Source organism: Monodon monoceros, unplaced genomic scaffold, assembly GCF_005190385.1.
Source record: "Monodon monoceros isolate NGI ecotype Baffin Bay Population unplaced genomic scaffold, NGI_Narwhal_1 Super_Scaffold_19, whole genome shotgun sequence".
In the NCBI taxonomy this organism is placed as follows: domain Eukaryota; kingdom Metazoa; phylum Chordata; class Mammalia; order Artiodactyla; family Monodontidae; genus Monodon; species Monodon monoceros.
In genome coordinates this window covers 54,459,472-54,486,227 of record NW_021703775.1, presented here as the reverse complement: position 1 = coordinate 54,486,227, position 26,756 = coordinate 54,459,472, and the positions used below count along the sequence as shown (strand labels likewise).

Genomic DNA, 26,756 nt, shown 5'->3' with positions numbered 1-26,756 from the left:
AAACGGCTTCAAGGTGAAGAGTTTGGGCCTGAACTACGGGGTTTTCCTTGAAAACCATCTTTGTATTTCCCCAGAAAACATAGAACAGAACATGGAAAACAGGATGACTCAGAAGGAAAGAATGAAGTCAGCCAAGATGACTCTATATTCAACCAGTCAAAGCACATTACCTGGAAACTTAAATAAATTGGATTCTATTAAGAGGAAGAACTTCTGTTCTTCAAAAGACACAGGTAAGAGACTGGAGAGGTGAGAAAATTTCATAGAAATATATGAAATGTATATATATGACAAGGAACTCAAATCCAGACCATATACATAACCTCTACAAATCAAAAAAAAAAAAAAAGCAAACTACTCAATAGAAATATGGGCAAAAGACTTGAACAAGCACTTCACAAAAGATGATATACGAATGGCCAATAACCATAGGAAAATGTACTCCCACCTCCTTAGTAATCAGAAATACAAATTGAACCATCAGTGAGATACCACTAGACACCCACCAGAGTGGCTGAAATGAAAAATACAGACCATACCAAAGGTTGAGTGGAACATAAATTGGCACACCTCTTTTGACAACTGTTCAGCAGTGTCTTCTAAAGCTGCCCTTTGGGTATGCATACCATTTGAACCAATAATTCCATCCTAGGCACGTATCCAACAGAAATGCATTCACCAAAATACACGTACGAGAGTGTTCATGGCATCACGATTCATAATATACATAAACTAGAAACTACCTAAAGGCCACCCAACAATAGAATGGATAAATAACTGTGATTTATTCACAGAATGAAATACGACACAGCAAAGAAAAATGAAAGAACTACCACTTCACACGGCAGTACAGACGAATTTCACAAACATGATGTTGAGCAGAAAGTAGCCAGGTACAAAAGAGTACATGTTATATTTATTTATGTACATTCGTATAAAGAACAAAAACATGTGGAATTAATTTATGGTGAAGTCAAGACAGCAATCATCCTTGAGCGGGTATCAACTGGGACGAGATTTCGGGAGTGGGGGAAGTGTTCTGTTTCTTGATCAGGGTGCTGATTACGTGGACGTGTTTGGTCTGAGAAGTGGCATCAAGATATATTCTTAGGATCTGTACTCTTTTCTGTCTATATGTTATACTTCAATAAAAAGTTCACAAAAATATTCCGCAGGTACCTACTGCCTCGCCCCCGCTGTATACTGACAAATCAGGAGTAGGAGACAGCCCGACAAGAAGCTACTGGCAACGGGCTGCGGAATCATCATGCACACGGGACAGATGCTCACCCTACCTTGTTTTGTGAGGGGAGTACAAGTTGAGCGCACAGCCAAGACATGCCTTGTGAGATTTCAGAGAACCAGACACGAACGTCTAGGGCTTTATCGAGAACCGAGCCCTTTTCTGTATCTTATCCTGCTCATGCAGCTGAGTGAACTGAGTTCCCCAAAGGCAATGCTACTTGCCTGCAGCTACACTGCTAATAAATCCCAGAATCACACCTAGTCCTCAGGTCTCCTAGCTCAAGGATCTTTCCCTCAGGCCACACTGCCAGCTCTATCTGAGCTGGAGCAATCAGGGGAGACTCCCTAGGGGGAGGAACACATTACCCCGGATACTGAAGGATAGAGACAATTCAAAAGGGCAGACAATGGAGGAAGCCCAAGCATGAGCTCTGGCAAGGAAATGCTGGGACCGGGAGCTCACCAATGTAGCAAGAACTCAGCTTTCTGCAGAGGAGCTGGTGGAGGTGCTCCTGGGAGACACACAGAATGGCCAGGGGAGTGCAGCCCGCTCCCCAAGCCTCACTCTCTTGCCCGTTCTGTGAAGCCCTAGGAGTCTCTCCTCCCAACAGCTCTCTGTGTCCCCAGATTTATTTTGCTTTCTTTCGCTAAATCAAACTTTATCAGACAGTTTTACTGTCAGCCGTTAAACCAAAATGTGTTTGTGCAACAGTAAACACCCCGTTACTGCAGGGAAGGATTACATAAACAACAGGGGAGAGAGGCCTGACTCGCCGCCGTACCCAGGAGTCCATGATGCTCCCTGGGGCTGGAGGAGGGCAGGCAGGAGGACACTCCAGGGGCATCCCCCGGCCTGAGGGCCAGCAGGATGGCCCACACTCTTGCCTGGAGCATCCTCTCTCACCAGAATGGAATGGCTGGCAAACACTCCTCCAGCTAGAGGTATGCATGGTCTTCCAGCGATCTCAGAGGGGTACACAGACCCTCTCCAGAGCCCAGTGGGAGAGGGCAGATGGAGAGCAAAGGGGGAAATGCTAGGCAGGGGTGGAGGGGGCTGGGTTTGGATTAGTACCTGGTGAGATAGGGCAGGCTGAGGGCTAAATGGGGTTGGAAAAAAGATGAAGGCCAGGGCTTCCCTGGTGGCGCAGTTGTTGAGAGTCCGCCTGCCGATGCAAGGGACACAGTTTCGTTCCCCGGTCAGGGAAGATCCCACATGCCGCGGAGCGGCTGGGCCCGTGAACCATGGCCGCTGAGCCTGCGCGTCCGGAGCCTGTGCCCTGCAACGGGAGAGGCCACAACAGTGAGAGGCCCGCGTACCACAAAAAAAAAAAAAAAAAAAAGATGAAGGCCAGAGGAGTAAAGAGAGGATTAGGATTGGCTAAGGAGAAAGAGGGTAAGGAAGAATGTGGCAGTGGAGCTGACTGCTAGGGTCTGAATTGTTGGCCAAGGAACAAAGAGATTGAGGCCCATGGGGGCTTGGAGGTTTATACCAGCCTGGGGTGAGTGGCAGATTACTGGGATATCTGACCAGAGGCAGGGACCAGTGGGCAGAGTAAGCCAGCTGGGCTGCCCCTCTCACTGGATCTGCCCAAGGTCGTCAGACCTCCAGGCCTCCTGCCAAGGCACACTGCTGCCTCCATGTGTTCACAAGACCCTCTCATCATGGCTGCTTGCCGAGCCAGAGAGACACGTGACATAAGCTGTCTAGGGGAACTTGAGAGATGGGATCTAAGGAGGCCCCAAGTGCCGGAGGGACACTAGGGACAGCTGGCGAGAAGATGAACAAATGGTTTACATTTTTGCCCCTACTGGGCACCAGGCACTGTGCTGGGAGCTTCTGTCCCACAGACATTATTTCATTTTGAGTCTCACGCACTCTGGCTATATTTTTTCATTTCATCCTCATATCCAGTTTATGAGGCAGGTACTTTCATTACCCTCTTTTGGGGAAATCAAGACTCAGAGAGGTTGAGTTGCCTTGCTGGGGTCACACAGCTAGTAAATGACCAAGTCAGAATTGGAGCCCAGATCTCTCTAATGCCAAAGGCTGTGCTCTTCCTGTCTGAGTCTGTGCTAAGATGGTCTAGAGGAAGGGGTAGTGTAATTGGGGGTGGAGGGGAGTGGAAGAGGTCCATCCAGGTTTGCCCTGGATACAGGACATGCAGAAGCCCCTGGTGAAGAAGAGAGAGAGAGGTCATCAGCCCCACTCATGGCCCAACAAAGTTCTGGAAGCCACTGGAAGCCCTCCAGAGCCCCAGAAACCAAAGGCCATTCCAGGCTGAGAGTCTATATGGCACCAGCCCCAGCTTCCTGAAGTCTGGCCTGAAGCATTTTAACCTCAGAGGCTATATCTTTCTCTTCCCTCCAAGGTCCAGATCCCAAGCACCCCCTCACCCTTGCCTTTGGCCTTCTAAGCTACTCCGCAGGTACTTCATCTCCCCATCACCATCCCACCACCCCATCCCCCTACCCCCTACCACACACTGGCCCCACCAGCCAGGCCACAGCCCTGGAGCTTGAGGCCACACAACAGAGGCCTAACACCTGAGGTTAGTGTGACCTCAGAGCCTTAGATCACTGGGGCTGCAAGTCCCCAGGTCACTGCAGTCTTTCTGCTCAGGTCCTAAGCACACACAGGCTATTGACTTCACTGACAATCTAGTCCCTTCTGAGGAAACCAAGGAATCCAGCAAGCTCGGATCCTAGGGTCTGGACCGGTACCTAGGGCCACAGACATCAGGATTCTATTTAGTAGAACCACAAGGTAGGATTCAAGGAGGGAGGCCCAGTATCCCATGCTCAGAAGGGTCCATGCTTGGTTTAATGCTCTGTGGTCGCTGGCTTGAAATTCTTAATTTTTTTTTTAACAAGGAGCTCTGCATTCTTATTTTGCGCTGAGCCCTGAAAATTGTATAACTTGCCCTGCCCAACAGCACTGGGCCCTCTTCTTGGGTCCTCTGGGCCAATTCCAGATGTAGGAAGCCTGGTGTGGGCAGGACCGCCTCCCCAAGCTGGACACTGCTAGCCCAGAGGGCAAATCGGCGCTGGCCCAGGGAAGGGCACAGTTAGATCATTCTGTGGATTTCTGGTATCTGGGACCCTGGGGCCAGCGGGAGGAGAGGAAAGAGGCTGTCGTGTAGGCAAGAGGGTGAGAGAAAAGAAAGATGACTTCCAGGAACTATAGCCAAGGGAGCTGGGAAAATGAAATAATCAGAGGTCCGGGGAGCTCATCGCCCAGGGGTCCTGGAACTGCAGCAGCAGGGCCAGCCACAGGCACAGAGTCTGAGGCAGCCTATCAGAGACGTTAGGCACTTGGGGTTCAAGTCCTACTCTACCACTCAGTAGGTGTGATCTTGCTTCACGCAAGCTCTGTTTCCTCATTTGTAAAATAAAAATAATACCTACTGAGCAGAGGGAAAATCAGAGATGAAGTAAGTCAGGAACAACTCCTCAAATGCCTGTCACATGTCAGGGAGTGTCCTGGGCACACTATATATCCCTTGGGAGGCCTTATTTAATCCTCAGTGTCAACCTATGAGGTGGATATTGAGGCATAGAGAGCAGACCCTGCTCAAGGTCCCAGGGCAGGTGAGAAGCAGCGTTGATGTGTGAAGGTAGTTTTGTGATACTCCAAGCCTTCTGGGTGCCACCGCCCCTCCCTGTCAGGCTGAGCTAGGAATGTGGGTGCGGGTTTAGTCACACGGATTTGTCAGTGAAAAAAGTGTTCCAAGGGTAGATGACATCAAGGAGGTTCTTCCACGAACTATCATTTAAAATCCTTCTTTCGGAAAAAGAAAAAAAAATTCCTTTTTCTAAAAGGAAAAGTATAATTAGAGACCATCTCTGCTGTCTCCATGGAGCCTGCCCCACCTCCCCACAATCCGCCACCCCATCTGAGACAGAATTGAACGGAGGTTGCCATCATGTCTGGAGTGAAGGATGCTGGGATGCCTGCCAGCGACCCAGGCTCTCCCATAATCCCATTGTACTTACTGGCTTTTTTTTTTCTAACATTTTATGGGATTGTACGCGGTGAAAGTGAAAAAACTGTTAAGTAGGTAGCTTGATGAATTTTCACAAATCAAACACACAAGGTAACCAACATCAAGAAAACAGGACATTCCCAGCATCCCAGAAACCCCTCTCCTATTCCCTTGGAATATTTACCCTACCCCACCCCCTGAAGGCTGATTTACAACACCACTGATTAGTTTTACCTATTTTAAAATTTATATTAAAAAAATTTATATAAATGTAACCAACCCATACATACTCTTTTGCGTCTGGCCTTTTTGCTTACTATTAGAGTTGTGAGTCATCTATATTTTTCCATGTACACAACTGCAGTTCATTGATTCACACTTTTGTATAATATTCCTTTGTATGAATAAGCCACAATTTACCTATTCTGGGCATTTGAGTAGTTTCCAATCACTTAGAGGTTTTTAAATATTGTATCTTGTGATTTTGAATAACTAGATGTCAGGCTCTCCAAAAATCTCTGTAAAAAGTAAGGTTTTGTTTTATGACTGATGGATTTTTTTAAACAAGGATTTAAGATTTCTCTTCTGTGAAGTTAAAGTATCACAACCAATTTGTGTGATAGTTTCACCTCTAATAGGAGCCTTAGAGAAATAATACCTTGGAATAAATACACGGGTAATTTCTACAAGGCATCCCACTGAATCTTCTCTTAGAACCAATTACAGTTTCAAGAAAATTTTGAGACTTCAAGTTAGCAAATTATTTTATGAGAGAGATGGACAAAAGAGCATGATAAGGGAAAAGCTTTGCATAAAATGTCCCTCATTCCAAAGAAGACCTCGCAAATGCTTTGCTATTTTTTTCCAAAAATATGGGAGACACAAATGTGACTTAAATGGCTAAAATAATTTTCCTCTCTTCTATTGCAGTCATAAGAGGGTGGGGTGGAGGAAGTAAGTGACACATATAAACACAATAAATTATTAATTTCCCTTGCCATGAATTTCTCAGTTGCCATAAATGAAAGTAGTTATATTACTGAAAATGCCTGCAAATTCATTTGGCCTCAAATCACTGAAATTTTAATGATTACTCCAGACTTTTTTTTTTTTTAACTAACTATTTATTACAGGAGCTGACATTTTTAATTGCTAAAGTGATGCATTAAGAATGCTGAAAACAGTGGAGGAAGAGTTGGAAATGAGTCTGGACCAGTGGTCAGGGCTCAGATTACACAGAGCTGTAAGTAAGAGGAGCTTGGATGCTCACTTACCTATGACTATGGACCAATTTCTACATTTTTAAAAGAAAAGAAATAAAATGTCCATATACATTATAAACTTCTTCAAATTAGTTTACCAGGCAAAAAATATGTTTTCCTCTCATTGTTTAAATCAATGTGATCTTTCAAGTGTAAATTCAGTCTTCTGAAAGCTTGCCACAGAAAGGTTTGAGCCACTTTTTAATTTTCTCTGTTTAATTAAAAATCATATCCAAGATTTATCATTGCGGGAAACTGAGTGAAAGACACATGAGCCTTTGTACATGTTTCTGCAACTTCCTGTGAGTCTATAATTATTTCAAAACTTAAAAGTTGAAAAATAATAACATTAAAATAGTAAAGAACTCGGATTCCCTGGTTGTGCAGTGGTTAAGAATCCGCCTTCCAATGCAGGGGACACGGGTTTGAGCCCTGGTCCGGGAAGATCCCACATGCCGCAGAGCAACTAAGCCCGCGAGCCACAACTACTGAGCCCGCCCGCCGCAACTACTGAAGCCCGCGCGCCTAGAGCCGGTACTCCACAACAAGAGAAGCCACCGCAATGAGAAGCCTGCGCACCACAATGAAGAGTAGCCCCTGCTCGCCACAACAGAAAGCCCGTGCGCAGCAACGAAGACCCAACACAGCCCAAAATAAATAAATTAATTAATTAATTAAAAAAGTAACGGAACTCTGTTGGTTTGGAGTTTGATTTGTTTAACCCTGCCTTCAGGCACCATCCAAGTGCTCACGTGGCGTTTTGCAGACACTGAAGCTGGGAACCTTTCCTTTCCACAAGTTTATCATTCCAGACGGCAATATAGAAACACAGCCTCCAACAAATGACTCCAAATTACAGACATTTGTAGCCATTCAAGACTTAGAGTTTGTAAAATGTCTACTTTCCTTCCATTTGAAACCTTTGGTGGGGGGATGGGGTGGGTAGCAGTGGGAAAGAAGCCTTTTTAGATACTTTTCTCCCCAAAATTGAATACACTGAAAGGTCGGGCCTTGCTCTACATTCTGTGCGCATTTTTGGTTTGATTTACATCTGCGAGTAGAATTTTTTTCTTCTTCCATAACTACGTTTCAAACACAAGTATGGAGTTGTGTTAACAAACATTCATTTAAGCAGTCTGAGTTTGCAAATGACAGGAAAAATATTTTCTCAATATTGAAAATTTGCTAAAAATTGTCAAAAATAGTGTCATCTTTTTGTTTGGGGGCCGTTAGCAAGGGTGCTGCCTGGAGATCCCTCAGAGTCCCTCAGGTGATGCCCACACTTCATTCAGTACCTCAGTAAAAGATCCTCCATCCACATGCTAGGCACTAGATGAGCTGCCCGGAGCAGCAATTATGTTGAGAGACCACATTCCAGCTCTGTCCCATGCCTTTCAGGACAGAAACTGGATGTTCTACTGGCCTCTCAGCAACAATCTCAGATAACCAAAATTCTCAGAAGCAGCTATGGAAACAAGAGATCCAATTTATTAAATTAATATGGGATCGACCCCTCACTCCCTCAACAGGAACCAGAATACTTAAATTCCCAACCAAATCCACCAACTGGGTATGCAAGGGCAAGGAAGTGGTTCAGAGTTGGGGACCTCAGTGTCCAATGGCCTAGGTTCAAATCCCAGCTCTCACTTACTACCTATGTGATGTTGGGGAAATGAATTAGCCTCTGTACCTCCACTCCTTCATCTGCAATATAAAGATAATAATAGTCACTGATAGCATTAGTTATTGTGAAGATCAAATGAGAGAATGTATTAAAGGGCTTAGAAGAATGTTCTCTATTGTGCTTAGAAAGTGTTCTTTATTAACTAGAATTATTCACCAGAAGGCTGCTTGGTGAGCCCAGAATCAAAGCAAAGGGCAGTTAAGGTGATAGTTCCCCTTAGCTTAGGTGACGCCTGGGAAACAACTCTCACCCTGCAAAACAATGGACGTTGTCTGGTCACCAGGCTGCTCCCAATCTTTACATTTTATATTTCCCTCCCCCGGGCCAGGCTGGAGAAGCCTGACGCGTCTTGTTTTTCTAAACTCCTTTTTCTGTGTGAACCACCTCTTGTCTGTTGGTCAATTTTTTCCCTTCTGTTTAAAACGCATTGAGATTGTTCTTCCCACATTCCTAGTAGACATTGCATCTCCACCCCACCCCCACCCAGCCCAGTGTTGATTCAATTAGAACCACTCTCTGAGCTCCAGCTGGGGCGCCCCAGGTCAGAGCCCATCTGCAGAAATCACATTACCTTCCCTATGAATCACAACCCATCATTTCATATTGGTGTCAGCAAGATTTAAACCTTTCACTAAGAGCTACACATGCATTTCACAGTTGTATAGTTCCTGCCTTTTTTGTTTTGTTTTCCTTAGCATAATTAAGTTCAGGGCACATGTAATTTTATTTTAGGTTCCATTACTTTATTTGCCTCTCACGATGGAAACTATATATATATGTTTGCATACTTTTTAACTTGACAGGTAAACATGCTGAGAGAGCTCACATTAACTCCTTTGATCTGTTTTCTTGCTTAGCTGAAAGCCGACTACTTCCATTCTGAACATCATGCTTTCAGATGACTGGCTTTGGAAATCCCCTGTTCTGGGCATATAGCTATTGACTTGACATTTCCCCCCTGATTGCCAAAAGCACCTTACATTCAATATATGTAAGATTAAACTCATAATCTTATCCCCAAACTAGGTCTTCTTCCAGGGTCCTTCATCTGAATGATGGCACCTTCATCTATGCATGTGGATAAGCCTGGACCCTAGAGCCCATTCTTGACACTTCCTCTCCCTCATCTGCCATATGCAATTCATCTCAGAATTTCAGCTCCGGAACATCCCCTGAATCCACCCACTTCTCTCCATCTCTAATACTCTCAACCCTAGTCAAAGCCACTTTTGTTTCTGAGCTAGACCATAACTATAGCCTCCTGACTGGTCGCTCTGCATTCTTTCCTGATGCTCTAAGTCTCCTACTGATGAAGGAGGCATGTTCTGTTTGCCAGATTGTCTAGATATAGTTTCTAACCATGGTACACATCAAATCACCAAACATCCTTGCTAAAATGCAGCACCCACCTGTGGAAATTCTAATGCATTAGGTTTTGAATGGGATTCCAGAATCTGTAGCAAGTACCTTAAAGTGACTCTGATGCAGCTAGTCTATGAATTAGACTACAGCTCACCATTTGGGGGTCATTGGCTGCAGCTCACCAGCACCATACTTGGCCCATTTAGAAAGAGTCAAATATGTTTCCTCCATGAATCAAGGGATGAGGACTAACCTGACAAATATTCCTTGAGTCCCCAGGCTGTTCAGGCACTAGGGATACAGTAGTGAATAAAACAGGCAGAAATCCCTGTCTTTGATGTAGAGACAGACTTGTGATTGTCAAAGGGGAAAGAGAGGGAGAAGGGTTGGATTAGGAGTTTGGGACTAGCAGATGCAAACTATTGTATGTAGAATGGATAAACAACAAGGTCCTACTGTATAGCACAGGGAACTATATTCAATATCCTGTAATAAACCATAATGGAAAAGAATATATATATACATATGTATGGATAACTGAATCATTTTGTAAACCAGAAACTAACACAACATTTCAATTTTTAAAATCCCTGTCTTCATGGAGCTTACGTTCTTGTAGTAGGAGACAAACAAAACAAAAAAATAAGATGAACAACAAGGTCCTACTGCATAGCACAGGGAAATATACTCAATATCCTGTGATAAACCATAATGGAAAAGAATACGCAAAAGAATGTACATATATATATATGTATAACTGAATCACTTTGCTTTATGCTAGAAATTATCACAACATTGTGAATCAATTATATTTTGATAAAATAAATTAAAAATAAAAACTAAAAAATAAATCAATTAAACATATAGAAAGTTAGATGGCAATAAGTGCTCTGGAAAAAATAAAGCAAGTTGAAGGATGGGGGGATAGAACTGTGGAGGGAGGGGCAGGTCACCATTCAGAATAGGATGGTCAGGGAAGTCCTCCCTGGGAAAGTGGCAGTCGAGTAAAGACTTGAAGGAGAAGAGGAGAGGAGAGTAAGCCATTCAGATAACTGCAGGAAGCTCTTTCCTAGATGAACTCTAGAAGGAGCAAGCAAATTTTGCTTTTCCAGCATTCTCCAGAAGAAAGATATTCTCTGCAGATCCCATGTTCACACTCTTGGTCCTCAACTCCAGACTGGAGAAGATATTCCCAATAAAATGTGGTATTTCTCACCTCTGTGTCATTACGCAAGTGTTCCCTCTGCCTGGAAACCTGCTCAGGACCTCTCAGCTTTGAAGCTTCACTAACTCAGCCCTTTTATGCTCCACCATATCTGTACATACTTCTACCACAGCAACAAAGATACAGTATTGTTTTTTCTGGTTTATATTCTTGCCTACACCCCCTTCCTAGACCAGACTTCGGGCTGTTTGTTATTATCTATTGTAGTATCCTTAGTGCATAGCAAAGCATTGGTCCAGAGGAGATTCTTAGAAAGTGTTAAGTTCAGAAAAGAAAGAGAGAAGGAGGGAGGAAGGGAAGAGGATGGAAGGAAAGAAGGAAGACCCAACTTCGCGTTAAATGCGGGGATAGGTATTACACAGTGGTCAGCAAACCAGGACTCCTACCAACCAGTCCTATGGAGAGTAACACCCTCATTCTTCTACCATCCTTCAGTAGTCTCTCTGGAATTGCCTTCAGGTGCAGGTGAGTGATCAGAAGACATGGTAATAATAATAATAGCTGTCACCTGCCAGATGTATGCTATGTGTCAGGCTCCACACTAAGTCCCTTACATGCATTACTGCATCACCTCGTTTAATCCTCACAACAGCTCTAGGAGGTAGATACAGTTACCATCCCTATTTCACAAGTAAGGTGGCCAGTGTCTTGCCCAAGGTGAGTGACGGAGCCAATACTCACATCTAGGGAGTGTGACACTAGAGCCCATCTGTTTAATTTCTGTTTCTGAGTCAACTGAGCAATAACTTCAAGGGGACCCAAGTTCTGGGTTAGGAAACTGGGGAGCGCAGGTGAAAAGGAGAGTAGGAAGGATGATCTGGGCCAGAAGAGAGTCCTGCTGTTAGAGAGAGAGAGTGGGTAGGTGGAGCAGGTGGAAGTCCAGGGCTTCAGAACCCCGGAGCCCTCTCAGGAGCTGAGAGTCTCTTCCATGAAGCTCTACCCAGAACAGAGGAAATGAGGCTGAGAATCCTCTGAGGGAATTGGGGGAGGGTAGGTGGACTTGAAAGTGGATTGAGCAGGGATCCAAAATTCAGGAGGCCACAAATGGACCTGGGGGTCTTGGACCTCTGGGGAAGGTCATCAAGGCTGCCCACTGGCCGGGGTCCCCCATTACACAGTTCCAGGGGCATCATTCATACTGGGCTGGAAGAGGAGTTTTCTCTACTGCGTCGATACGCTAAAAGGAAGTCTATTTGATCCCTGTGTCCACAGGACTCTCTCACCCATTCCACAGGGTCTCCCCAGCAGCTCTGTCCTCCTCTACCCTACTCTCATCCCACATACCCCCTACCCCCAAGAAAACCTCCTTCCACTGGACCTTTCTACTACCTGAAGAACAAAATTTAACTCTGAGGAAACTGAGGCACAGGGCCCTGGGTTAAGGGAGAAAACAACACGGAAGAGGTAGAATGGAGAGAGGTGAGGGGTCCAGCTTGAGCCCAGGCAGGGCCTCCGCTTCTGGAAGCTCTGGAGAAACTTGACACCAAGGCCAGGTCCCGAGCCAGGGCGGGGGAGGGAGTAAACCATCCTCCCAGAGCAGGAAGTGAGGGAGAGAGAGAGAGAGCTGGAGAAGCTCTGTTTTCTTTGGCCTCTGCCAGCCCGGAGAGGGAGAGGGAGAAAGGCCAGAGGGAGGAGGATGGGGCTGGAGGAAAGATCTGTCTTTGTGTCCTACCCTCTCCCAGAAGGCGGAGGCTGGAGGTGGGGAGGGGTAGGATGGAGGGCACCCAGGCCAGGCCAGGGTTTCTCCCCGTCTGCTCCCTGTGAGATGTGCAAGGGAACTGGGGCCATAGGATCCTGCGATCAGAGGCCCTTCAGATCCCAGTGGGTGTGCTGAGAGTGGGAGGGCTGGAGGCGGGGAGACAGAGTGTTAGTGTGTCGGAAGGATGGGACTGGCCCAAAAGCAAAACCAGAACACTGGCCCTGCCTTCTCTCCAGCCTTGACCTCCTAGGGCTCCCCACAAAAGGCCTTGACCTTGTGTACTGCTCTTTCCACCAAACAGAGGCTGAGGGGTGGGGGTCATCCTGGGAAAAGCTCCAGGCTTCGGCAGGCTGGGGTACCCCTCAGAAGGCAGACTTGCAGAGTCCCAGTGTGACTCCTGAGTGCATGGTGGGATGTAGACAGAGGTAGCCATTCTGCTCCCAACAAAAAGGCCTCCTCAAGGGCAACTCCATCCCTAACTGTAATTCTCCCAGGACCTTCCTTCCTAAATGTCATCCAAACCTCAAACTCAGTGTTAACATCCAGACCTCCCAGGAACCCCAAAGCAGTCTCAACCCAAACACTATTCAAAACTGGCGAATTTAACCCCATATCTTAATCCTCATACAAAACCTTACTGTAGCCCCAACTCCAGACTCTCATCCTGGTCTTTGTAAATCATAAGCCTGGCCCAGAGGTGTCTGTGGTGGGGTGGGAATTACCAAGCAGAGTTAACATGCATGGAGCATTTATGAGGTGCTAGGCACTGTAACCGGTTTCTTCTATTTCTTGTTTCGTTTAATTAATACCAACCCGACGCCTTAGGCATTACTATTACTACCGTTTTTTTTTTGTTTGTTTGTTTGTTTTGCGGTACGCAGGCCTCTCACTGTTGTGGCCTCTCCCGTTGTGGAGCACAGGCTCCAGACGCGCAGGCTCAGCGGCCATGGCTCACGGGCCCAGCCGCTCCGCGGCATGTGGGATCTTCCCGGACCGGGGCACGAACCCGCGTCCCCTGCATCGGCAGGCGGACTCTCAACCACTGCGCCACCAGGGAAGCCCAGTTACTACCGTTTTTACAAATAAGAAAACCAAGGCTCAGAAAGATTAGGCTAGTTACTCAGGTGAAGTGCCACCAACCCTGGATGTGATTGGAGTCACTGCTCCCATCAGGATTATCTCACAGGGTAAGTATGGGACCTCAACTGGTATATCTTCTGTCTGCATGAGGAAGGTTATGGCCGTTCTAGAAGCCAAACCAACTCCCATCAGATGAGATACAGATGAGGGTCTCTGCTCGGCTATTGAGTGAAAGTTGGCTGTGAGGTCGCAGAGCCTGGAAACCCACTGCGGAGTGACAAAAGGTTCATAGGTGGGAAGATTTGATCCAGGAAAGCAACCCCAGACCTGCTAACTCCCAGCTCTACAGAACCACTGAGACCCTCCACCACGGCCCTCATGCCACCACTGTGGGGTGCTCTTCCAAATCAGCCAGCTCTAACTTGGGCTCAGCTAATATTCTGATTCATCCTGAGGAGTGTGCCAGGCAAAATGCCACTCTAAATCACAAGGTCCTTCCAGAACACAGTAGGGGGGATCCTGGATCAGGACAGGTATGATGGCCTTCTAAGCACAGAGGATGATCCCTGTCACACACACACACACACACACACACACACACACACACTTACAGATGGGCTCGTTCATACTCTCACACACTCTCCCATTCAGGACCTCTCCGGTTTCTTTTCTCTGCCCCGAACTTTATGTCTTCTCTAGTCCAGTGAGGGGAGCCAATAGGGGGTCTACCTCCCTCATCCTAGAGGACCTCACTCAGGTAGACACTGGCCTGCAGGGTTCCCAGGACATCAGCAGGTCTGGGCCAGACCAGAGGGAAGGTATCGGCTCTCTGGAGTCCTCTATCCCTTCCTGGGTCAGGCTTCTTGTCTGGGTTTTCATGGCCAGGGTGTCTGTCCCACCATGAAGGACCACAGCAAGAAATGCTCTGTGTGTCCCACCCCCATCCCCACCACTCTCCAGCAGTCTTGAGAAGGTGACCCAGCCAGGGAACTCTAGCCACCAAAAAGCCAGCTGGGAGACCCAGCCTATGGCCCAAGGTGCTTTGGCTTAAAAGCCAGACGTCCTCTCCTGGATACTCCTGGCCTGTAAGCACAGAACATCTTGACCACACAACCCTTGCCCCTAGTGTTGCACATTGACATTACCTGGAGCCTTTCCACACCAGTCCAGGGATCCCTGAGGCAGCCCAGGAGGCCCCCCAAAGCACCTGCACCCAGTCCCGTCTTGTTTTCCCTCCCTCCCTACATCCATCTCCCACTCAAATGCAGCATGCATGGTCTTTCTCTTCTGACACCACCCCCGGTGTCATTTGGGAACCATAACCCAGACTCAGTAACAATCATCAGTATACTTAGCTCCTGGAGGAGAGGGGCCAGTGGCACAGGCAGAGTCAGACTGGGGGAGGGTGGGAGCCTGGGGAGGGAGATGTGAGGCTCTGCTGCGATTCCTTCCCAGCTGTCTCTGCCTGGAATCAAAGAGCCAGGAATCCATGACTGCAGAGAGGTGGGAGCCGCTGCCCCTGACCGAAGCCCATCAGAACAGCTCCTCTGGGCCTGGTGACATGGAGTCCTCCCCAGCCCTCCCCCGGAAACTGACAGCTCCTGGGGCTGGGAATCCACCATGCACAGATCCCCTCCAGATTCCACAGATGCAGATAAAAGTCAGAATAGAAAGAACCAGCTCTGAGAGGGGCGGATACAGATGTGGCCATCAGAGCCCCAGATGTGGCTCAGCCATGGCTGCTGCCAGGACTGCTGTGGCTATGAACAGGAATGCAGACCCAGATGGGAATGGGGATGGGGGCCAGAGGAGGGGACAATGCACAGAGTTGCTCCAGGAGGGTTGCAGCTCTGAGAAGGAGAGAGGTCTAGTGGCTGACTTTGCAGAAAGATTCAGCCTGGTCCCGGGGCAAATAGATTCTTGCAGATGAATCCTCCACCCTCACCCACCCCAAGCCTGTTACCCTCATTCTACACTCCCCTCCTATTCCTGGTGCCCTTCTCCTACCTCAGCCTCTAGCCGCAGGATCAGCTTCACTGGGACCCTTCTCTGATGGTGACCCTGGGGTCCTCCTCGGGTACCTCCTGCCACAGAGGGGAGGGCAGCAATGCTGCCTCTGCGTCTGTCTCTGGGAAATGGAGGGACATGTCAGTGTCAGCCCGGCAGGTCAGCCTCTGTCCTAAGCCCCGCTAATACCCAGCATTCCAGGTGCCATAAAGACGAAGGGGCCCACGGCCCTGCTCATAAACACCGCCAGTGACAAAGCTCCCTATGCCATCACTCACGAGGCCCATTTACTTCCCACTTGATTTTGAACGTTCATCTCAAGAGAAGTTTGCAAATCGCTAACAGCAGGAAGGTTGCAGAATATAATCGGTGCCTTCTAGGCCTTGCCCCTCTGACAGAGCACCTCCAGGGAGCCGCCTGCCAGTGAATGGAAGAATCAGGAGGCCGCAGGCAGCCAGCAGAGGCTACGTGGGAAGGGGCTGGGGAGTTCCACTTTGCCCAGCCCCCGCCTTTGGGTGAGCTTGGCCTGTACCCCAGCCAGGCCCCATCCAGGTCCTGCTTGCCAAAATAAGGAGACCAGCCCACGCTCAGCTATTCTGGGAGGATTAGCTATCTCAACACAGAACATCTCTCCTAGGCAGGAAGTTTTCTTTAAATAGACCCTCCCATTGCAGGATGGGCCATTGCCTTTGGTCAAGCCTTGGGGGAGGGGAGGTGAAGGAAGAAAGCTGTCACTGTCCTCTCTTAAGGAGCCAGAGCGGCAGCTCCGGAATTGCCAGGTCCCCCCCACCCCGGCACTTCTCTTTGGCAGCTTTGGGATCCATTGGCCTCTGAGTGGAAATTTTAGCGCTGGGTCCCTCAGTATCGCTCTGTCCCTTCGATGATCTCCAGGGATAGCCTAGTGCATTTACCACAGAAGCAAAATCTCTTTTAGAAAAATTCACCCCCTTCTTCCAGTCTCCTCGAAAGAGCCAGACTAATACTTCCTAAGTACTTACTGTGTGCTTCACGTGCTTGAACGCATCTAATTTCATCTTTACAACTCTGCAAGTGTAGAAATACCACCATCCTCCTAAACACAAGGGAACAGCCTCAGAGAGGAAGAAATAATTCACCTGAGGTCACACAGCTACTAGACAATGGGGCAGGGGCAGGACTCGAACTCAGGTCTGAGTCCCCGACCTGCGCTTTCTCTTCCACGTCACACTCCACCTGAGAAGGCAGGAGGCTGGACCCTGAGTGGGCAGAGGAAAGAGACAGAGAGACTCACATAGCACCTCCCTCACAGTCACGCTCCAGCTGTGACTCACCTGGCTGCCTTCCTGAAACGTAAGCATCCGGCTTCACACCTGGACTCACAAATCTTCCCACAGCCCAGCAAGCTGTGGGGTAGCCATCGCTTCCCCTTCCTTCACCAGAGGGGAGTAAATGGCTTTTAGAGTTCCACCTGGAATTTAGAGATTGGTAAGGATTGTCAGTGTCAAATGGGTTTAAATCAAGGCAGACTCCGGGGAAGAGAGGAGACTGTGGCCCGTTTACAAAGAAGTGAAATTCTTTGTGCAGAAAGGAGGGAGAAGAAAGCCCCGGAACAGTGAAGGGATGGATCAAAGGTTGGAGAACTGGGCCCATCACGGTGGGGAGGGAGTGGGAGCGCCAGGAATGACACACACTCCGTGGGGCTCAGTGGCCATCTGCAGTTCTCCCATCCAGAGCCCCGAATCCCCGGATCCCCGCGGGGGCCGCAGCAGCCCTCCTCATGCGGCCTACTCCGCATTCCTCACATTCTTTACGCTCAATTAAGGAGAAATAATCAGGGGAGTAAGCAAGGCCGCAGCAGGGCGGCCATGCCCCATACCGGCGTCATCACGTGTGCGGAAACAGCCCGCCTCGGTCAAGCCAAACTGGAGCTGGGACCCAGGGGCCTTTGGGGGAATGAGGAAGGCAAGTGATGAGGACGAAGGTGTCTCTCTGTGCCGCACAGAGACAAAAGAGGGTGAAGGAAGTGGGAAGGGAGTGGAAGCAGGAAAGAAAAGGAGACAGAAGGCCAGGTCAGAGCAGAGGGGAGGTGTGCAGCCAGAAGACCTCAGCCATCCTTTTCTTAACCATGTCATTGCTTTACCACAATCACAACATTGTGTCAATATCACCATCCTTCACCATCATCAGAAGCCCTTTGAGACGGTCCTGGATGCACAGAGGGCTGTTGCCTTCACCAGTTAGTGGCATGTCATAAGAATAGTACCTCCCTGTGACCTTTAAAACTTTCTGCCCAGAGTCTGCAGGGGATGCCATTCTTGACCCCAGTGGAATCCGCACGTCTTTTCCTCCACTTGGACCCAACAGGCCTGGTCAGTCAAGCAAAATCGTACTTCCACAAGCCTCTATCCGAGGGCTGCCTCCACCCCACTCCCAAGCCCCACTCCCACAAAAGCACCCCCCCCCGACATCCCCAACAGACCCAGAGTCTCCTCTGGGTTCCTCCTTCACTGGTACGTGAAACCAGGACAGATCTTATGCTGTTTTGTAATTTTAGGCATGTTTGTCTACATCCCCACTAGAATGAATAACAAACTAAACGAATGATCGTTATTATTTATCGAGCATGTTCTACGCGCCACGCACTGTGTTTGCACCTGACAGATCACGTCATCTAATCCTTTTAACGTCCCTAGAGGTCGTTATTATTATTATCCTCCATTTGCCCGTGAGGAAGTTGAGACTTAGAAAGGTTAAGTAACTTGTCCAAAGTGATCCAGCTAGTAAATCAAGGAGGAGGAACTTGAACACAGGATTGTAAAATGCCCAGACCCATGATATTTATCTAACGCTGAGATGTTTGAGCACAGGGTCTGTATTTAGCCTTGTTCAGCACTATATGGAGAAGAATAGGTGCTCAGTGTAGGATGGAGGGATGGAGGGATGGAGGGATGGATAATGTGGGCTTTACAGAGTTTCAGCAGTGGAACTAGACCAAGAGCTCTCTTCCCACCTCCCTTATCAATGGATCAAATTTGTGAGATGATTTGTTAGACCAAAGACCCACTATGCTCTTTATTGGGTCTACTGTTAGGACACACTCTGTGGGCACTTTGGAGCTTCAGTCTATGACCATATCCATGCTCAGTCTGTGGCCACTTTGGGGTCTCAATCTGTGGTCAGAGGTAGGAGCCAGCTTATAATCAGGGTGGGAATCAGTGTGGGCCCAGCGTACGGGATCAGTCTGTGGCCGGTGGATGTCTGAGGAACAGAACGCCTCCCTGCCAAGCTGACTCGCAGCTGAGTAGAGAACGGGACAGTCTCAAGCCACAGCACCTTGCTCCTGAGCACTTAGAGGTGGATGACACGTGTGAGAGTAACTGGGAGTGTGGGATCGTCCAGGCCAGAGTGCCCTGGGAACGGGGGTAAGAGAATGCAGCCACTCGGCGGCGAGCGCCATGCTGTGAGTCCCACATACGTGTGAGCGTGTGGTGTGGCACGTGTGTGTGCTCTGTGTGTGTGGCGGGGCGACAGGGGCTGGGGAAGCTGGGAGAGACAAGCACACACCTGTAATAACATTGGCTTCAGACGCTAGGAGAGAAGAAATTCCCCCAACTGTTTTATCAGAACCCGAGTTACCAAATTACGTTGTTGTTTTAAATTTGAGCTTCTCTGCCTGCAAACGGGGGTGGGGGGTGGGGGAAAGGGGTTGGGGATCTCAGGTTCACGAGCTTAATGCTTGGCTGGGCCTGAAGCTCCACTTCCCCACCCTGCCCGGGCTCCCAGAGCTCCCAGGCCCTGTGAACAAAAGTCTTCTCTCTTGGGGCTTTGAAGTGGAAACACTAACTGCTCCCTTTAATTAGAAAGAAACCCCCTATTGTTCCTGCTTTATTACTGATGGATGAAGATTGTGTGGGGGGGGGGGGTTGGATTCTGAAGAGCAGCAGTGGGGTAGGGGAGGAGGGAAGGGAACACCAAATCTCTGTTTAAAATAGAGAATCTCCACACTGTCTCCATGCATCACACCAGATCTCTTTGTCCATTCAATCAACCACGACTTTACAGGACATCCAGACTTTGATTAGATGTTATAGGAAAGATAGAGGACAGGGTCTCAGCCCTCAGAGAGTTTATAATCAAGGTAAGGGAGGCAGGGCAGGGGGACAAGAAATGAAAGATAATTGACACTAAATCAGTACTGCCAATATAAGCAAGAAGAATTTAGGATACATAGAGCAGGGAGATAGTCCCACAAGATAGCCTCCTAAGAAAATTCAGGGGCAGGGGGTGGGTGGGAACCAGGGACTTGGGCTGGATGCTGCAGACTGGAGAGAATTGACAGAGAGTCTAGGAGAGGGTATTCCCACTCCAGGCAGAGTAAATGGTCCGTGCAAAGGCAGAGAGGTAGGAATGGGCACCTCGTCTTTGGGGGACTGTAAGCAAATTGGTCTGGTGGTAGAGTAGGGTGCAATGCAGAGGAACTGCAAGAAATCAAGTTGCATAGCGCAGGTGTAGCAGAGGAGTGGAAGACTTTGAGAGCACATAGAGGACAATGGCCTTGATGAGATAACTGGGGAGCTATTGGCTCTTCTTGAGCAGGGGAGTGACCTGATAAATGGTGGCCCTTGGGGAGATGAAGCTGATAGCCCTGTGCAGCAAGGCACGGAGGGGAGACAGAGGAAGGGCGGGGAGACCCATTGAGGAGCTCCTGGGGAAACCCAGGAAATGATGGCTTAGACTAAGGTGACGTCAGTGGGACCAGGAAAGAAAAGGTGAGTCGGGGATGGATTTCAAAGGAAGAAATAAGATGTGCTGACAGAATAGATATCAGGGGATAAAAGGGTGGGAAGAGTTAAAGATACTTCCAAAACCTCTGGTCTGGGAGACTAGGTAGTACTGGAGGGGGAAAGAGGGTAGAAGCCCTCTAGGGGAAGTGAGGGACCAGAGAAGTAAATAAGCAAAGCCCCCAAAAGCTTTATTCTCCCTTCCAGATGCCAAAGATGCCCTGAACTCAGTACTCAGAGGATAGCAACTCCAGGGCAGGAAAACTTTGTTGCCTGTGACAGGGAACGCCATTAATGAAAACAACAACATTTGTACAATCTTTTTTTCATGCACTTCAAAGTGATCCACACCTGTGCCTCATTTGACCCTCAAAAGAACCACAGCAGGTATCATTATCCCCATCTTGCAGACGAAAAAACTGAGTCCCAGAAAGGCTGAATAACTTACTCTAAGTTACCCACCTAGTTAAGGGCAGAGCTGGGTGCTGAAGCCTTCTGCCTTTTAGCTCAGAACGCCTCCCAATGCCTGTTGGCAGCCCAGGGGAAGGGAGGGGACTGGAGCTGCATGTGCCCTGCGTCACTGGGGGCAAGGACGCTGAGGGTCAGAGAGAGGGTCCACGCCGGACTTCAACCGCACCTCCAGCCTGCTCGTCACACTCACATAGGGCGTAAGTCGGGAGCCCAGAGTTGGAAACGCCAAGTCTAATCAGACCTCACAAGCCCACAGATGGTTTGAATCAACGTGCTACCTTGATAGGAATAATGAGGAATCCTGAAGACAGTCTTATGCCAGCTCCATCCATCTGGACAGAGAACCTCATCTTCCACAAGAATTATGCCATCCAGGGTCCCAGTGCCCTCCAAGCTGGGCAAATCCCTCATGGGAAAGTCCCCAGGTCCCACATCACACCTGCTCCCCAGGCCCACCCCCCCCAGCAGAACCTTCCACAGATTTTCCAAAATCTCTGGCCTCAGGTTCTGATTTGACAAACTCTGACTTCCTAGGCCTTTCTTGAGGCTGAAAATGGTTCCTAGGGAGGAATAGGGGACCATGGGTTACACAGCCAGGGAAAGGGCTGTGAGGCAACATCATGAGGTGGGTGGGCCTGGACCCAGACAAATGCAGAACCAGACAAACGTCCCACCCACTTCCTGGCAGAATGAGTAGCCCCGGTTTCATTGTTTCATTCGTTCGACATGACAAATATCGTCATGACACTTCCTTTGATGGGACAACTGACCTAAGGCACCCAAGTCTCATGAAGCAGGGGGTTAGTCAATCCATGAGGTCACAGAGTCCCAGGACCAGAGCCAGACCTATGGTTTAGAATAGCCTTGCCTCTTACTGGGGTAGCCCTTTGGAGCCAGGCCCTCAGAATGGCAGCAGTGGCCCTTCCGTAGGGAAAGCTTAGGCTTGGGGTCTTCACTGTCCCCACACACAGGAGGCCCTGTGGTCAGGGACCAGCTTTAATGAAAATCTGGCCCTGCCCCACCCCCTTGCCTAGCAAAGTTTAATCTGAAGTTTAAAAAACAATGAAGTTAATTTTAAAAAACCTTTCATTGAGTTCCATGAGACCCCTATTAATTTTATTGTTTCAATAAAGCATTTATTTAATTGTCTCCAGAAGGGCCCTGTTAAATGCACAGATGTAACCTGAGTCAGAAGGAAGGGAGCTGGGAGCCTTTTTCTCACCCTGTCCCCTTAGCACATTAGCAGGATTCTGTTATTGGATTAGCTGATTGTCACCTTAAAAGTCACAATGTAGAGCCCCGAGGGAGAGACACAAGGCAGGTAAATTCCTGGGAAGCAGTTCGGGTCACAGTTTCCAGAAGCAGGAAGCCAGGCTCACGATAAGGAGACCGGGTTTGGTTAAGACAGAAGGAGAGGATTTCTTTCTGCTGATGAGGGAACATTTGTTACTTAGCCTCTGGCAAGAGGCAAATACCCCTGAAAAAAAAATCGGAGGACAAGCACATTACAAGAGATATGGTGTCCAAACCACAGGAGGGGAAGGGCTCAGCTTGAGCCCTCTGGAAGCTCGCTGGAACGTCAAGTTCAATCAATCCACAATTATTTAGTACTGGGTACCTGCTATATGCTGCCACTACTTGGCGACTCGAGCAAACAGCAGTGCACAAAACACAGACCCTGATCTCATGGTGCTTACAGTCTAATGAGGGGAGAGACAGACAACAAAAAAGTAAAAATATAACAGACATATCAAGATAATTTCAGATGACAAATGCTCTGCAGACAGAACAGAGTAATGTGGTAGAGAGTGGGCGGAGGAGGCCTGTCTGATGGGATGACATTTGAGCCAAGACTTGAATATACAGAGAAGGAGCCACAGGAGGGAAGAGCTTTCCCTCCTGAGAAGAGCTTTCCAGGCAGAGGGAACAGCAAGTGCAAAGGTCCTAGGGCCACATTTTGGGAGGAGCATTATCAAACAACTAAGTAATCAGGCGAGCATGATCTGGGAGAGGGCCAGGAGACCCTCTTACACAAAGAAGATTTCAAGAAATACCTCAGGACAGAGACTCATCATTCATGTTTGTGTCCCTGGTTATTTGCTTGATGTCTAACACAGAGTAGGCGACCAATAAACGTAGAATTGAAAGGGGGGAAAGGAATGAGAGGAAGGGGGAGATTGAACGTTTAGAGGGCGCTTCATTTAGTCAGATTACTTTTTAATTCAACAGCCAATTAAAAGAGAAAGAAGGGGGGGGAAGGCTCAGTTTATATGCTAGGTCATTCGTTATCAAGCTAAAGGAGGCTCAGGGAAGGAAGGCATGGGGACTATACTTCTAGGTCCATCTAGGAGACTAAAGTGTAGTTGAAGAAACAGTAATAGTAATCAGTCCTTGGGCTTCCCTGGTGGCGCAGTGGTTGAGAGTCCGCCTGCCGATGCAGGGGACACGGGTTTGTGCCCCGGTCTGGGAGGATCCCACATGCTGTGGAGCGGCTGGGCCTGTGAGCCATGGCCGCTGAGCCTGCGCATCCGGAGCCTGTGCTCCGCAACGGGAGAGGCCACGACAGTGAGAGGCCCGCATACCGCAAAAAAAAAAAAAAAAAGTAATCAGTCCTAAAATTATTATAGGCCCTGCTTTGGAGCTTACAAAATGCTTTTGCATACATTTACTGTTTCTAACAGCCATGTGCAATAAAAAAATAACAATATTAATCAATATTTAACTAATTGCCTATAGACCATGGCACCATGCTAGGTGATGGGGATATGCCAGAAGAAGAAATATAACAAGGCCCTGCTTTCACGGAGTACACAGTCCAGAGTAGACCGATTTCAATCGAATGACACAAGTGAGAGAAATGACAACTGCGATGAGTGTTGCAATAGACAGGTACACGGGGAACAAGAATCCATACTGGGGGTGGTCAGGGAAAGCTTCTTTGAGCAGGTGTCTTAAGACCTGAGCTCTAAGGATGAGCGGAGTAACTCGGCAAAGAGGGGAGATAAGAGTGTTCTGAGCAGAGGGCACCGTAAATGGGGATAGAGAGCAAGGTGCAAATGAGGAGCAGGGGAGGGTAAACGGGCCTCAGCAGAGACAGGCAGGAAGGGCACAGTGCAGGTGAAAGTGGGAGAGGTGGGCAAGGCTATAGCATGTGGGGCCTCAGAAAACATGAAAGAAGGTTTGTCTTTGGCCTATAGGAAACTAGAAGCCAATGACAGTTTTAAGTTATCTTCAGATATTTGAAGAGCTGTCCTGAGGAAGACAGTTTAGATTTACTACGATCAAATAATGTCTTGGCTACCTATAAGAAAGTGAGCTTGTCCATCACGGGGCTGGGGGTTAGGGGTGACTGGGCTATCCCAATGTCAGGGAAGAGTCCTACTTTAGTCAGGAGATGGTCAGGATCAGTGACTCCAACTTTTTCACCATCAAGGATTCCTTTTATCCATCCTGCTACCCCACAAACCCCAGATTTTTTAAAGAGTCTGCCTACCAGAGTACATTTCCATAACATAATTCCCCCCCCCATTTTTCTTAATAAAAAAACAGTGTCACTCATCAGCACAAGAGACCCAAGGCACGACATAATCCTGGCCACAAGCAAAGAAAGTCAATGTTTCCCTTGACTGGGCAAACTTACCATGAAATATTTCCTATAGGTTTTCTGGAATATTGACAATAGCTCCCCCTTCCCCAATACGTTTACAGACTCCTGAAGACCTTTGGCGTCCAGGCTGAGAACTACTATTTGATGATCATACCCAAGGTCTCTCCCAACAAGGGGACTCTGAACCATGATGTACAGCCTCCCTGTGGTCAGACATTTGGGGAATGAGCAATGGACGTGAACTAAAGCAGTCAGGGAAAGCTTTCTGGAAAAAGAAAGTCTTGGGGTGGGCCTTGAAGGATGGGCAAGCTTTGGATAGGTGGGGAAAGGATGTCGTCAGGCAGGAGAAGCAGAGAATGCCCTAAGATGGGTGAAGCAACCAGTTAGGCTGCAACACAGCATCAGGAAGTACTCGTGGAAACAAGAATAGGAGAGGTAGGTTGCAACTGACTCTAAATGCCAAGCTAAATTATCCTCCAAATCATGGGGAACCATCAACAATTTTAGAACAGAAAAATGATGTGTTGGAAGCAGTGTTTTTGGCAGATGTACCTGGTGCCCGTACAGGCTTTGAGATGGGAGGAGAACATCGAGGGGACACAGTCAACAGACCAGGTGTGTGAGGAAGAGCCTAGACTGGGGAGGAAGGCTGTGAGGAAATAAAGGGGCAAATCCAAGAGACTTTTTTTTTTTAAGCACAGGATTTAAATTTGGGTTTGGAAGCATCAAAGAGACTGAGGTGTCTTGGAGCCTGCCGGTGCAGAAATGAAACAGTCACCAAGGGAAGCCTGTGGGGGGAAGGAGGTGATGAGTGCGTGGGGCATCTTAGGGCGTCTTTGCATGCAGCATCCTTCACAGTGGTTACCTCTGCAGGTGGGGTTGGAGGGGCAGGCAAGGTGGCTTTCGTATCTTATGATATATAATCTCTTTTAATGGAGGGATTTTGTGTAATTTTTACTTCCTTTTGGTGCTTTTTGGAATTTTTCAACTAATTATTTTAATTCCATGCAGACACCCAGAGTCTCGTTAACCCTTTGTAAACCATCTCCTCTGCAGGGAAGGGGAAGGGGAGAATGATTTACAGAGTCTGCTGGGGTCCCTGAAAAAACACTTCATAGGAGTTTAGTCTCAGCTCCTGAGTCTGGCTCTCCCTGGGAGGGGGGTGTGTGTACCTCTTTCAGTGTCTCCCTCCTTCTCTCCCCACTGCCCTGTGAGCCCATCAGGACTTGCCTCTGTCCTTTAAAGGCTCAAACATCATCAGACACCCATCTTTGAAGCAAGTTTGCAGCACTGAGCTTGGAAAGACTGACCTTGGGATTTTTATAGCTGAAATTAGCCCAGCCCAGATCATGAACTAAACAACGGACACAGGACGGAAGATGCAAGAGTACAGCTCTGCCATCAGCATCTGTGTCCAAATCCCAGCTCTGCTGCAAGTTATCTAACTGCTCTATACATCAATTTTCTCATCTTGAAAATTGGAGATAATAATAGTATTTATCTCTGAGAGGTATTAAGTGGGTTAAATGATGATGAAAGGCATTTAATGAGTATACTCTATCATTAGAATAAATAAGAACAATAAAATAGCAAATCTTTATGACCAAACTTTGTTGCTTGGAGGCAAAAATCACCGTAACGCGCTTCCATCTTGGTTCCCACTGGTGGCACTTATTTGCCTCTGCTGCTCCTTTTGACAGGAACTTTTCTTTTCTTCCCCAACCAACAAAGAGCTGAGAGAAGACCCGAAGCGGGGTCTCAGTTGCTGCTTCCTGATTTCATGGTAGTCTGCTCTGCCACTTAAGATTTGTGTGACATTCGACAGATTCCCTAATCTCATGAACCTCAATTCCCCCATCTATAAAATGGGTGTAGTAATACTGACCTCACAGTACGTGTCAAGAGGTTAGACGGTTCCTGGCGCACAGCAGGTGTTCAGTACATGATAACTCTCCATCAGGGCTCCAGGTAGGCGCCAGCTCTTACCTGCCCCAGACCCTGCACAGTTCCCTCTGTCCCTAACAGCTGACGGCAAATCTTCCCAATTACACGGTAAACTCCTCAGGGCAGAGGCAGGGCCAAGGCCTCTTTAACTGTAAGGAACAGTCTTCTTTCTGGGCCTGGGTCCAGGCCAGCCTCCCGGGGCAGCTGGGGAAGAGGGAGAGAATTGTCAGCCTTCTGGAGGTCCAAGACCAGATGCACAAACTCAACAGCCCCTCTTTCTTCTTCTTTTTTCTCTCCTTTCCAAACCACAGCCCTGAGGCTGCTCGAAAAGAACTGGTTCTTTCTATTTGACTATGGCCTGGGAGAAAAGTTGCCCCATTGACTCAGGGCACATTTGGCTTGGTCAGAGAAGGTGTGAATTGTTAGA

The 26,756-nt window shown here is 48.1% G+C and overlaps 1 long non-coding RNA gene across 1 annotated transcript; it reads right to left on the bottom strand.

Moving 5' to 3' along the window:
• Positions 1 to 807: 807 nt before the first annotated feature.
• LOC114900965 lies at positions 808 to 26,756 on the bottom strand. The gene is made up of 5 exons (XR_003794975.1): positions 26,271 to 26,756; positions 16,663 to 16,994; positions 15,548 to 15,668; positions 2,318 to 2,522; positions 808 to 1,081 (listed from the first exon to the last, which is right to left on the bottom strand). It is a non-coding gene; the product is annotated as an uncharacterized LOC114900965 (long non-coding RNA).